This window comes from Dermacentor silvarum, chromosome 8, assembly GCF_013339745.2.
Source record: "Dermacentor silvarum isolate Dsil-2018 chromosome 8, BIME_Dsil_1.4, whole genome shotgun sequence".
In the NCBI taxonomy this organism is placed as follows: Eukaryota; Metazoa; Arthropoda; class Arachnida; order Ixodida; family Ixodidae; genus Dermacentor; species Dermacentor silvarum.
The window spans coordinates 139,276,546-139,291,214 of NC_051161.1; positions in this window are offsets into that span (position 1 = coordinate 139,276,546).

The window sequence follows — 14,669 nt, forward strand, 5'->3', positions numbered from 1 at the left end:
TGTGTATGTAACTGCCTTGTTTGAAGAATGTACATATTTTGTTGTGTTGTGACAACTCTGGTCTCTGACTCAGTCTATGGACCACAACCGGCGTTAGCTGGCGCACCACAGGGCCCCTTATTAATTGCCCTTGCTTTCGTGGAGTTATTTTCGGAAGCTTATAAGTCGGCTTTGGAATTTCGCCCGGCGTTGGCGCCACTTTCACGGGGTGTGTGACAGTATTTCTGGCGTCTGCGACAGGACCTTTCTGGAGCAAATTGTGTGTTCATAGTAGGGAGAAAGAGCCTAGGGTCCTTTACATTGCCATCGTAAACGATTTTGAGTGTTGCACTACGTTTTGCTAACTTGCGTGCAGAAAGCAGTTCGATAGCTGAAATCTAAGCAGATACTTTTTGCACGCAGCTAGATTATTAAAGGGCAACATGGATCTCGAGAAATTAGTTGCCGGCGGTGAGAAGATGGGTCTTTCCGGAGCTGAACTACGGAAGTACGTTAGCGAGAAGGAAAAAGAAGCTGTAGAAAGAGAGAAGCTAGCGGCCGAAAGGGCCGCTAGTTTCTCTCAGAATGTTTAGAGACTGAAGATGGCCTGCAGGCGGCATAGTCGACTTTTTGCAGCGCTGACAAAGGTCGCATGAGCCCACGTAACGGCGCACTGAGCGGGACATCCCAGGCCAATAGAAACGGCGCCGTGCGCGGTCGTATGCGCGTGACACGCCGAGATGTCCCGCCGTTGGTGCGTCGTGAAGCTGCGCCAGGACAGTGAAACGGAGGTGAGCCGGGATGACTAACAACAGCTCAGGACCGTCAGGGAGTAAACTGCGACGATATAGCGTGTCATTTTGGAGTACAAAGAGGCGGAGGGAAGGATCAGGAGCGTGCCCCACGCTAAGCGTGGTCACTAAAATGCATCGTATCAGCAAGATCAGCATTTACGACGCTCGAATTATGCTTATAACTTAGATATTGACTCCAACCAAATAAGGAAATTTACTATCCCGACGTTTCGGAACCAATTCGGCCCTTTCTTCAGGGGGTATTCTTCGGAGGTGGCGGTGTGCCGCTTTTAAAAGGTCCATCGTAAGAAAGGAGAGGAAGTGGTAGAGAGCGTAAGGTGCGGAGACACTTGACAGGGCACCTGTGGGGGTCTGTCTAGAACAGGTGCCATGTCAAGTGTCTCCGCACCTTACGCTCTCTACCACTTCCTCTCCTTTCTTACGATGGACCTTTTAAAAGCGGCACACCGCCACCTCCGAAGAATACCCCCTGAAGAAAGGGCCGAATTGGTTCCGAAACGTCGGGCTAGTAAATTTCCTTATTTGGTTGGAGTCAATCTCTCAGTCTTAATCAATTTTCCCAACCAGACAGGTAATTCTGTCGAAATGTTTAGCTTCGAAATATGCTACCTTGTGCGCTCTCCCGGCGGCGCGCAGTACGATCATTAATTCAGCGCGTTTGGACAAACCAAAGACATTTGTATGTAATTAGCGGTGTAAGTGCATATCATATGGATTGTACTGAAAGACTGATCGAACTTTACATCAAGGTCGTGGTGCTTGACGCATACGGCAGACAAGTGAATAATTATTTCATTTATGTGTAACTTCCATATTTGCCCTCAGCCACAGCGCACGCATTCGCAACTTCTGAGGCTTCGACTCTGCCTCTCTGATACTTCTGGCTTCACATGTTTTAATTAGCCGCAAGAAAAGTGAAAATGGTCAGGCAAGGAGACAAAATATCTCCAGTCACATTAACTGCATGCTTAGAAGTATTCAAGCCATTAGATTGGGGAGGGTCGAGGGAGATGATCAACGGCGAATATCTCAACAACCTTCAGCTCACCAATCACATTGTCCTGTTAAGCAACGCTGGAAAAACATTGAAACGATTGATTGAGGACCTTAACCTAGAAAGTGTAAGAGTCAGTTAACAAAGGTAATGTTTAATAACCTGCCAGGCAACCAAGAATCTATGATCGGCAACCAGGCGTATGCACGGCAGTAAGATTATATTGGTCAATTACTCACAGGTAATGCTGAGCATGAGTCGGAAATTTACAGAAGAATGAAAATGGGCCGGAGTGCATACTGCCGGCATTAACAAATCGTGACCGGGAGCTCACCGCTGTCGTTGAAAAGAGGAGTGTACAATCATTCCATTCTTCAAGTATTATCATATGGGGCAGAAACTTCGAGGTTAACAATGAAGCGTGTTAATAAGTTAAGGACCGCTCAAACAAGCGATGTAACGAAAAATGTTATGCCTAACGCTAAGAGAGACGAATATAGAGCGGTGTGGATCAGAGAGCAAACGGGGGTAGTGGTAGTTGAAATTAAGAGGAAAAATAGGAGCTGGGCAGGCCGCCTAATTTATAGGGCAGATAATATGTGGCCCATTAGAAATACAGAGTGGGTGCTAGGGGAAAGAAAGCACTGTCGAATACGGTAGAAAATTAGGGGAGGGGGGTAATGAAATCAGGAAATTTGCAGGCATAACTTCAAATCAGATAGCGCAGGTCATAGCTAATTAGAGGTCGCTGGGAGAGTCCTTCGTCATGCAGGGAACATAAAAGTACGCTGATGACGTTTTAGAAAATGTAAAATTCGTGCGGAGATTTAACGGTCTATTGCTCTTGAGCCGCATTTCGCTTCGTACTGCGAGGCCGCATTCGCATGTTTACAGAAGGGCGTCGGGCGCAGCTTGGACACCACCACCGCACTTGGCATCGTACTATATATGTAGAGTGACTGCTCTGAATAAAGTGCGTCAATGTCACAAGATGGACGAGTTTAACCGATTTGATCTGAAACCAGCCAGATTTTTGAACCGCTATGTGCTTCGAGTACGGTGCTGTGCAGTATTTTGACGTGCATTTGAGCGTGTGTTCTTATGACGCTGGTAAATATATGACAACGTTGGCGCTGAGCATCGCGGTGATCTTGACTGATTAGCCTTGACTTCTATAAGGTGCCACTTGAGCTATGGTAGACAGTGTAGTTAAGGGCTCCAGGCCCTGACATCACCAACCTATGATTTGTTACCGGTCTCCGAAATTGATGTGAACGCCCATTTGTGCATTTTTCGTCTGTCAGAATGCGGCCGCCTGAACCTGCAAGAACAAACTCTTGACCTGGTGTGAGGCATCATGGTGTTTTATCAGCTAAGGAGAAGCTAAGAAGAAGCGATAAACGCTGATACGATGTCAAAGTGTGATAGGCAGCGAAGGTTGCAGGTGCGGATGCTACATAGTGAAGTTTTCTGTCATAATTTGGGAGTATTCATAGTCACGCCTTCTTTCTGCGTTTCTTTTTTAGGGCTTCTTTAATAGCTCTCCGTGCTCTCGACAGTGATCCTAGGCGAAGAGAGCACGCGTTTCGTCGTCAGTTGGTGCTTGACGACGTCGTCGACAGGCCCTTTAGACGGCACGGACTGGCGAGGGAGCTGATATTGAGCTTATGCACGGCATTAGTACGGCACCTGCAACCGTGTGCCACGCGATCACATACCGTCCCGGTGAACTTACGGGTGCAGTGCCCCTTGCATTCACGCCATATGGAGCTTTTATTGCGATAGCAATTATATGGACACTCCAAAGCGGATTTCTGCCATCGCCGTCGCCGTGAGGTTCCATATGACGTCAACGGCGATGAAATCGTCGCCGCGCGCCGAACGCTGTATGTGCGAGTGAAAGGGCGCGAGGGACGCGCGCTTTCACGGGGAGTGAACGCACGGCGGAGAACAAATGCGCCGTGCTCCCTTAAGGGCTGCAGAATTAAGCGTCTCTTTTCTCCTTTACAATCACCATATATGTAGAGCAAACGTGACTTCTTCAGACATGCGAAAAGCCGTGGGGGGGGGGGGGGGGGGCGAAGTTTATCTGCGGCACAAAATGCCTATTATTGCGATAGCAATTATAAGGACACTCCAAAGCAGATTTCTGCCGTCGGCGTCGCCGTCGCCGTGAGGTTCCGTATGACGTCAATGGAGATGAAATCGGCGCCGCGCGCCGCCGAACGCTGTATGTGCGAGTGAAAGGGGGCTAGGGACGCGCGCTTTCACGGGGAGTGAACCCACGACGGAGAACAAACGCGCGTTCTGCGCCGTGCTCCCTTAAGGGCAGCTGAAGTAGGCGTCTCTTTCGCCCTTTACAATCACCACATATGTAGAGCAAACGCGCCTTCTTCCGACGCGAGAAAGGCCATGGGGGGGAGGGAAGGGAGGCGACGTTTAGCTGCGGCACCAAGTGCCTATTTATATCAGAGGCTCCGGCAACAGTCACCAACGCCGCACGAATTTTGTGCGAACGCGGGCAAAACGCTGACGGCGTCGACAACAGTTCTGCGTGTTGCCGGTGCTGCTGCATGTCCAAGTTTATACAGCTGATAAAGCTACTATCATTACTCCGTATAGCTATCTACAAATTTGCTATCGCAATTGATGCTTCGCCTTTCAGGTGAAACTGCGACAACTTTTTATATAAAAACGTTGTGAGGCGAGAACGTGGTAAAGACTTCCGACGCTGCTCGACGACTGTCCCGTTCTGATCTCGTGGAAAACCTCCGAGCCACCCCCAGAGGCTCCGGCAACAGTCACCAACGCCGCGCGCGTTTTGTGCGAACGCGGGCAAAACGCCGACGGCGTCGACAACAGTTCTGTGTGTTGCCGGTGCTGCTGCATGTCCAAGTTTGTACAGCTGATAAAACTACTATCCTTACTCCGTATAACTCTCTACAAATTTGCTATCGCAACTGATGCTTCGCCTTTCGGGTGAAACTGCGACAACTTTTTTCCGTCACCCGAAAGGCTGTGCGGGGACGGGACGGAGGGAGGGGAGGCGACGTTTAGCTGGGGCACCAAATGCGTATTTATATAAAAAAGTTGTCGCAGTTTCACCTGGAAGGCGAAGCATCAATTGCGATAGCAAATTTGTAGAGAGCTATACGGAGTAATGATAGTAGCTTTATCAGCTGTATAAACTTGGACATGCAGCAGCAGCGGCAACACGCAGAACTGTTGTCGACGCCGTCGGCGTTTTGCCCACGTTCGCACAAAATGCGTGCGGCGTTGGTGACTGTTGCCGGAGCCTCTGATATAAATAGGTACTTGGTGCCGCAGCTAAACGTCCCCTCCCTCCCCCCCCCCTCCCATGGCCTTTCGCGTTTGCTCTACATATATGGTGATTGTAAATGAGGAAAGAGACGCCTACTTCTGCAGCCCTTAAGGGAGCACGGCACAGAACGTGCGTTTGTTCTCCGCCGTGCGTTCACTCCCCGTGAAAGGGGGCGAGGGACGCGCGCGAAAGCGCGCGTCCCTCGCGCCCTTTCACCCGCACATACAGCGTTCGTCGGCGCGCGGCGACGATTTCATCTCCATTGACGTCATACGGAACTTCACGGCGACGGCGACGGCGACGGCAACGGCGACGCCGACGGCAGAAATCTGCTTTGGAGTGTCCATATAATTGCTATCGCAATAAAACGCCGACGGCGTCGACAACAGTTCTGCGCGTTGCTGGGGCTGCGGCATGTCCAAGTTTATACAGCTGATAAAACTACTATCCTTACTCCGTATATCTCTCTACTAATTTGCTATCGCAACTGATGCTTCGCCTTTCGGGTGAAACTGCGACAACTTTTTTTTTCATTTCCGTAATTAGTATCGAAGTAAAGACATTTAGTAGCTTTGTAATAGGGTGGTGGTGGTGATGTATACAGGAGGAGTGAGCCTGGTATATAGAACTGGCCGGCAATTGCTCCGACTCAGCACCTATTTCTGCGCCAAATGTGTCACCATGTATTCTTCAGCCCTGTCTCTCGCAGAAATGTGAGCAGAATGCGTAACACTTTAATTGAAATTCTTTGACGGCGGTGCGGTGCACGAGCGAGCGTGGTTGAGCTTGTCTGCGCTGTAGCAGACACCCGGAAAAGGAAGCTGCCGAACAGATTGTGCAGTGATTTGCCGTAAGAATATAGCCTCGAATATATATTCATGGTGCGCGATCATGCTATCAGTCGACCGCACTTCTTTAATTTCTTGTCGTTTAATCGGAGCTTTGTTTTATCCTCGCTCTCATAAAGCCGTAAGTTAAATGCGCTGCCACTTCGGTTGCACCTATTATCTCAGCGTAATAACTTTTTGGCTAAGAAATTGGTACGAACAGCGCAGCTTAGTGAATTCTGCCCCTGGTCCCTATATACGAATCTTGGGACCGAGAAAACCCGAGCAGTTACCCACCCATCTCAGTATTTAGCAATGTGAATACGCTTTTTGAAAGAATAATTAGTTAATAGGTCTCGTCTTAGGAGATTTCTGAATGAAAATGAACTAATCTGTGCGGAACAACATGTTTTCCTTAATAGTAGGTCGACAACCACAGCTGCCTTTTGTTTTTGGCGCAGTTAGTAAACTGAGTACTTCTCAACAAGGAAATAGCCATCGACGTTTCTTGGGCATAAAAAAAAGCATTCGATAAGGTCTCGCATTTCATATTACTAAAAAATTTGTCACAGTTTCACCCGAAAGGCGGAGCATAAATTGCGATAGCAAATTAGTAGAGAGCTATACGGAGTAAGGATAGTAGTTTTATCAGCTGCGTAAACTTGGACATGCAGCAGCACCAGCAACGCGCAGAACTGATGTCGACGCCTTCGGCGTTTTGCCTGCGTTCGCACCGAACGCGCGCGGCGTTGGTGACTCTTGCCGGTGCCTCTGGGGGCGGCTCGGAGGTTTTCGACGAGATCAGAATGGGACACTCGTCGATCAGCGTCGGAAATCTTACCCAACTTCTCGCCTCGCAACGTTTTTATACTATAAATACGCATTTGGTGCCGCAGCTAAACATCGCCTCCCCTCCCTCCCTCCCGTTTCCCCACGGCCTTTCACGCGACGGAAGAAGTCGCGTTTGCTCTCTATATATATGAAGAAGGAGGAAAGAGACGCTTAATTCTGCAGCCCTTCAGGTACACTGTACTTCAGGGAGCACGGCGCAGAACGCGCGTTTTCTCTCCGACGTGCATTCGCTCCCTGGCCAAAATGAAACTTGACACTGCACCCGGACGAAACAAAATTAGAGTCAAGCTCCTGGCAAACCTGCCAGACTCGGCTTACAATTCACTGTTGGCATACTTCAATTCTATCTAGCTGGGAGAAGTGCCCCTCCCTATCGATTGGAAGACAGCACTTGTCACCTTTATTCCTAAACCTGGCAAAGCCGTAAATATACGGACAACCTCCGCCCCATCTATCTCACCTCTTGTGTGGGCAAGTTAATGGAGACGATGGTGCGGGACCGGTTGTCTACTTTCCTGGAAGACCATAACACATTTGCCGACGCCATGTTCGGGTTTCGCCCCCACATATCCGCCCAATATATTATCCTCCAACTTAATCGGGATGTCCTAGACCCCATCGAATGCCCCCATAACGACAAGGTGGTTCTGGCCTTTGACCTTAAGGGAGCATTCGACAACGTCACTCATGAAATCATCTTAATTCATCTCTCTCTAACCGACTGCGGGCGTAACGCTTTTCAGTACGTCTTACAATTTCTAACACAGAGACACGCATACTTGCGCATACTGGACACCGAACATGGCCTATATTCTCTAGGCTACTAAGGTACACCACAGGGCGCTGTCCTCTCCCCCCTATTGTTCAATCTGGCCATGAAGAACTTGGCTGCCCAGCTGGAGGCCGTCCCGGGGGTGCAACACGCACTCTACGCGGACGACATCACCAAATGGGCCACGCAAGGCTCTTTCGGAGACATGCAGGCCAACCTGCAGCAAGCGGCGACCTTAGTGGACCGATATGCTCACGCTGCGGCCTCCAATGCGCCCTCCAAAAGTCTGAATTCGTGCATCTCCGCCCCTCGCCCAAATGCACGTCCAAAATTGCTCTCTCTCTCTCTAGAGTATGGTCGAATCCCTGAACTACCTGAGATTAGAGTCCTCGGACTTTTCATCAACCAACACCGCCGGTTCGACACAACACTAGCGAAGCTGCGGAAGGTGGGGGACCAGGTGGGCCGCATGGTCCGCCGGGTTTCCAACAAGCGCGGGGGTCTCAGATGCAAAGATGCCTTGCGGCTGGCCAATGCATTTGTGACTAGTCGAATCTTGTGTTCGACTCCATACCTCCATCTCCGCAAGCATGAGAAGGACGCCCTTGAGGTCATCCTCCGAAAGATGGTTAAGCGGGCCCTTGATCTCCCGGTCAGTACCAGCGCCTTCTGGGCCTGTAGAATACGTATCGGGAGCTCAAGGAAGCTCATCCTACCAACCACGTCTTTCTCAGACACTGTCGGGTCGCCGCCTCCTTGCCCGACTACACCTCCAACCTCTCAGACAGATGGAAGAGCCCCTCTTCCCCGGAACATGGCACGCGCACACAATGATGGCAGACGCCTGGCTCGGGCGGAGGCCCTGGCGCGCCATTGTAATTCCAAACCCGGCGTTTTTACGTGGACGCCACCGGCCCACACCATGGGGGGTGGTTTACGGCCGCAGTAGTACACGAAGGTAAAACAGTTAACGGCCTTAGCTTTCGCGCTAGATACATAACATATGCGGAGGAATCGCCAGCGCGTTGGCTGCATCCGATTCTCGCTCTCAAACCATCATTACCGACTCGCGAGGGGCCTGTCGGAACTACGAACAGGGTCAGATTCCATTCCTGGCCTATCGCGTCCTTCAATCTAGCTGCCGAATTGGGGACCCCAACCCCCGATACGTCGTTTGAGCTCCTGCTCACATGGGATTAGAGGGAAATGAGGCAGCAGATGCTGCCGCCCGCGCGCTTTCTCACCGGGCTCCTTTTTTCTCTGACCCCGCCGATCAGGACTCTACCCCCGACCCAATCTACTCGTATACAGAAATTATAGCGTACTATCAATCTGGCCAGGAACTCTACCCCCGCCCGTGTAGAGTCCTCAAAAAGGAGGAGGAGCGCCTTCTGCTCCGCCTCTTTACGAACACTATGCTGCGCCCGGCGGTGCTTAAACATTTCGATCCGGCCTTTACTGGAGTTGCCCGCACTGTGCGGAGAAATCCTCGGACCTCTACCACATGGTGTGGGCTTTCCCATCCAACCCTGCCTTCCCCCCCTTACCCAAGCCTACCCGGGAGGACTGGGAGGCTGCCCTGCTTGGCTACTCAGACCTACGGGCCCAAAATGCCCTAGTTAAGCGTGCACAGGCGGCGGCTACCGCCACTGCGGTCCCGTACTAGGGACTCCACCTGGTTTTTGTAAGGGGCGGCCTCCTCAGGGTCGTCCCAAGCATACCTCCTCGTACTTTTTGCCATACAATTAAAAGTTTTTCACCACCACCACCCCGTGAAAGCGCGCGTCCTTTGCGCCCTTTCACTCGCACATACAGCGCCCGGAGTGCGGCGACGATTTCATCGCCATTGACGTCATACGGAACCTCACGGCGACGGCGACGACGACGCCGACGGTAGAAATCCGCTTTGGTGTGTCCACATAATTGCCATCGCAATAAAAAGTTAGAATAATACGGTTTTACTAACAAAACACTTGTTTTCTTTTCTAGCTATGTTGCAGATCGGAAACAATGTTTGGTATTTGACTACATAACCTACGAATTTAGAATTATTATCTTTGAGATAACCCAGGGTGGTTAACTTGGAGTTTAACAACGAAGCTCGAGAACAAGTCAAAGGCATACGGACACAAAATCTGAAAATTTTACGAAAATGCCGAAAATAAGTCCTCCGTGTGTGAGAACACTAAAAATAAGTAGTCACTTAGCTCATTTTTGAGCCGATGGCTTTATTTTTGGCGTTTTTGTGAGCGCGCGCCTGACCGTCCGACCCGCGGGAGTTGGAAGGCGTGACGTCACGACACCCTCGTCGGATAACCAGCCGGCCGGCCGCGGTCATTCGAAGCGCGCCGACGTCGCCATCGCGAGCATGGATTCGAGTTCTGGTGGGTCTACCAGCGATGAGTACACGTCTGAAGACGAGGGCCATTCCAACATGGCAAGAAATATTGTCTCTTACGGTTACGAGCCTTCCGCGTCAAGCGACGAAGAAGAGCAGGCGGCCGTGGAAGTGCCAGAAAGGTTTTTGCGAACCGTAGCACGAAGGTATCGCTCTGCACCAGACACTTGTACCCAGCCTCGCCCTCACACTGCTCCAGAAGGATGCAAGTGAACGAACACATGTACCGATCCATTTTCACCTCCTCTTTTCAAACGCGCCGCTGATCATTCCTGCCTTGCGTTTTCGTGAGAAGACCGATGGCACAGCGTCAGGCTTTAGGCGTTGCTTTTTGAGCGACATGCTGAGGCTTTTCAGCACAGCCGGGCTGGTCACATAATCATCGTCGACTAAGTGGTCTGCGCAAATGAAGTCATTTTGAGGGGCGAAGCACCTTAGGGCCGAGCCTTGTCCCTCCCTCGTCGTCCGTAGCTATGGTTTGTATGGAGTCCGCTAGGGGAACTGCGGTCATTCCCGACGCGCGCTCTCGATCTGTTCATCCATGGATGATAACGGTCGCTTCTCATAACGGTGCGCCCGCTATGGATGAAAAGGCGAGAGTGGCGGCTCAACTGCAAGCGGAGTCGAGGGCTCGCCAAGCTGCTGCAGCACTACGACGCAGACAACAAGCGGACCCGGAGTCTAGGGCGCGGGAAGCTGCAGCAAAACGGCAATGCCGGCAAGCGGACCGGTGGCTGCGGGCTCGCGAAGCTGCAGCAGCACGGCAACGCCGGCATGCCGGAACCGGAGCTGAGGGCTCGCAAAGCTCGCGCTTGAACCGAGCATCGGCGCCACCAACCTCAGGTAGAGAACGCTTCCGGCGTTTTGCCGCTGCTTCCCGCGCTCTCGCCGCCTCTGGGTCCGCTTGCCGGCGTCGCCGTGCTGCTGCACTGATCACAAGGCAATGTACAGGGGATTCACGGTGTTGCGGAACGCCGGCCACTCGGTCGCGTCGCCAGAAAAGACGGAGCCGCGATACACTCAACGAAGTCTTTAATGGCGAGAGACGAACACAAAAGGTATCATGATGATGATAACGGTGCGCGCAGTTCTTGGCGCCAGGCGCGGAGGCAGCAGCCCACGATCCATTCTTTTTGTTCGTTGTCTGCTAAACTCCGACATTCTCCGGGGCCTCAAATATAGTGACATCTAGTTCTAGACGATGTAGCTTCTGCACTGGACTCTTGAAGACTTTGCCTCCCCGTAATCGGATTAAACAGACGCGCACAAATCCGTCGGTGCCTGGGTACACCTCTTGAACCCGGTCTAGTGGCCAGAATAACTTGGGCGTGTTGGGAATGTCGACTGTTACGATGTCACCCACTTTTAATTTCTTGAGTGATGCGTGGGTGAGCGATGAGCCGATGGCAGTCGCAGCAAATATTCAATGTTTCCATCGCCTCTAGAAGTCATTCATCATTTTTTGCCGATGTTGAAAGTGTCGCTGATAGTCGTTACCATCGTGGCTGGTAACTCGATGTGGCATGACTCCATGCATGACTCGACAATGGGCATCCGCAAATACCAGCACGGTGAAACGATGTCGACTTCGAAGTAGCAATGGATGCTTCACGTCTCGTCTGTCTATGAGGTTTTGTAGTCTTCCTCCGATGCGTAGAAGCCCGTTCTCGTTGAGAAATGGGTGTAGACATTTGTGCTACCCATGATTTACTCGGCGGACCTTGCCTTTCCATCAGCCAACTGCTCTCCCCAGGAAACGATTCAGTTTGAAGTTGCCGGATCCAATATCTCTCAGCTTCCAATATTTCTTCAGTTGAGATGACTCCAGCTTTTTTTAATCTTGCACTAAACATTGGAGACAAAGCGCTGCACCCATGCTGTGACACGGTGAAGCTTGTGCAGTGAACTGAACTTCGTGGCATCTAGCAGTGGGGTTCACTGCACTGCGTTTCCTGTAGAGTGAAGCATTGTCGTTTTGTCGCTGTTATCCATATGATATCGTTCATTTTGGGCTCTGAATGCTTCACGGGTGGCCATTTTTTCGAGTCCTTACTCAGCCAAGCTGGTCCTTGCCACCAGTCTACCTCGGTAACCAGTGCGTTTAAGGAAACACCTCAGGTCAGTCTATCAGCAGGATTGGTTTCTCCTGGACAATGCCGCCAACTACATTCCGAAGTAATAGACAGAATTTCTGTGATTCGGTTCTTCACAAAGACGTCTGAAGTCGAAGGCGCTCGCTGTAACCAGCCAAGCACTATGGTTGCGTCAGTCCAAAGAAAACATTGCGCTCTTGGCATGAGATATCCGCAGCTTTCCACCATATATTTTAACAGCCTGCTTCCTGTTAACGCACCCATTAGCTCTAGTCGCGCAAGGATAGAGCTTTCAGTGGGGCGATCCTGACTTTGCTACAATCAGAGTGCTAGCCACGCTCCTATTCACATCTTCTACACAAAGGTATGCACAAGCTCCGTACGCTTTTGTGCTTGCGTCGACGAAAACGTGTAGCTGAAGGTCACGCGGTTCTGTAACTCCACTCATGAGGTGACGGGGAACGTTGTCTTTTGACAAATGGATCAATTTGCTTCTCCAGTCGTGCCATTTTTGCGCAATTTGGTCAGGAAGATCTTCGTCCCAGTCAACCTTCGAAACCCATAACTGCTGAAACAGCATTTTTCCTCGCACTACGTAGGGCGCGAGAAATCCTAATGGGTCGTAGATCCTCGACACTGTCTGGAGGACAAAACGCGTAGTGTCCTTTGCCTTCTCCAAGAAAGTAAAGATGTTCTCCGGGTTGTAGATGAAGGCGTCTGTTGCTTTGGACCAACCCATCCCTAGCACTCTCTCTTGATGTCCAGTGTTCTCATATATCCTAGAGGGGTAAGAGCATCATTGGAGTCGAACAGCTGTTCTAGTTGCCTACAGCTTGAGCTCCATTTCCTTAAAGGCATGCCAGCATTATCCATCAGTTCTTTCGTGCACTTGTAAAGAGTCACCGCTGCTTCTAAGTCATTCGCTCCGAATAACAGGTCATCGACGTAGAAGGATTTCAGAAGTAGCTGTGCTACGGCCCTTTTCTCGGGATTAACTTGTGTTTTCAAGTGATGCTGTATAGTAGCCGTAATCATGAATGAACTTGCTGTAGATCCAAAGGGTACTCTGGTCATACGCCAAACCTCTACCGCTTCTTCCGTGAAAGGAACAACAGGACTTTTGTCAAGCCACAGAAATCTGAACAGGTCACGGTCCTCTTTTCGTATCTCCACTTGCAGGAACACCTTCTCGATGTCTACTGTCATGGGCACTAGGTACCATCTGAAAAGAAGGAGAACCTGCAGTAAGTCCGGGTTTAGGTTCGGGACAGTTTCGAGGCAACTGTTCAGAGATCTCTCTCCTTTGGCGTGAGAGGACGCATCACAAACCACGCGGAGCTTGGTTGTGAGTGAGTCCTCACGAATAACCTCCCTGTGTAGCATGTAGTACGCAGGGCCATCTATCGATTCCTTGTCAAGTACAACTTCAGCATGGCCGGAAACGATGTACTGACGAATCGCTGTACCGTATCTCTCAAGCAATCCTTCGGGCTTCGAGATGCGCTTAACCAGATTTCGTAAACGATTGAGTGCGACGCTGTAATTGTCTTGTAGCAGCTCAGTATCTGGTTCTTTACACGGTACGGCTACTTGGTACCGCTTTGCAATCTGTACAATTTTACCTTGGAAAACAGACAACGTGTCTGTGTGCCCATGAGTTGCTTCCTTTGGCGCAATTCCCATCGCATCCAACGTCCAAAAGGACTCCAGTGTGCTTTGGTCTGATCCTTTAGCTTCTCCAGCTTGCATTCGCAGGACGCAAATCATCACTTCGGATGTTCTGTTTATGAAGCACGTTTTCATGGCAGGACCTTGTAGCGTCCAGCCGAGAGTGGTCTTGACCGCGACCAATCCTTGCACTTCCGTGCTGCCTATGATGTCGCCGCTCAAGATGTTCCACGGCTGATCAGATCCTATGAGCAGACTAATGCCTTTCACACCACATCCTCCAGGCACAGTTCGATCGTCCGCCAGCCGGTAACCTTGCTCGCGTAATTTGGCTGCGAAGGAACATTCCATAGCCGTGGCTGGGATGTCGTGGCAAATTACTGGCATGGCTATCGCTGCAATGATGTGCTCGGTGTCATCAAATTGACTACGCAGACGAACTTCGACGACATTGCAATTTCTCCCACGAGAAGGAGCGTCTGACGCAAACGTGTTCACCGCTAGGCATGTCTCTCTAATGATTTTTAGTCCCAACCGGGCCACCAGGTCTTCCTTAATGAACGTGCGTTGACTGCCTAAGTCGAAGATGCCTCTGATATAAGATGTCACGTTGGAACCGACGATCCAAGAACGAAAAGTCTGTAAATTAATGGCCTCGTCAAGTTGACAGCTTGTAACGGCAGTCGACCGCGGACTCTCTGCCTTCATTGGCTTGGTAGCATCAGATACGACGTTATGTGACTTCTCGTCCCTTGTCCCTCGAAAAGCTGGGTCGCACATCGTTGAAGCATGCCTGCCTTTGCACTGCGGCGCACACCAACTTCCGCCGGCACTCGTCTGCGCAGTGGCCCTTTATAGTACATCGGTAGCACCGCATAGCTTTAGCCAGCCGGTTCTTTTTCTCTGATATGGTCAAGGTAGCGCTGCATACCTCGGTTGCATGTCTTGT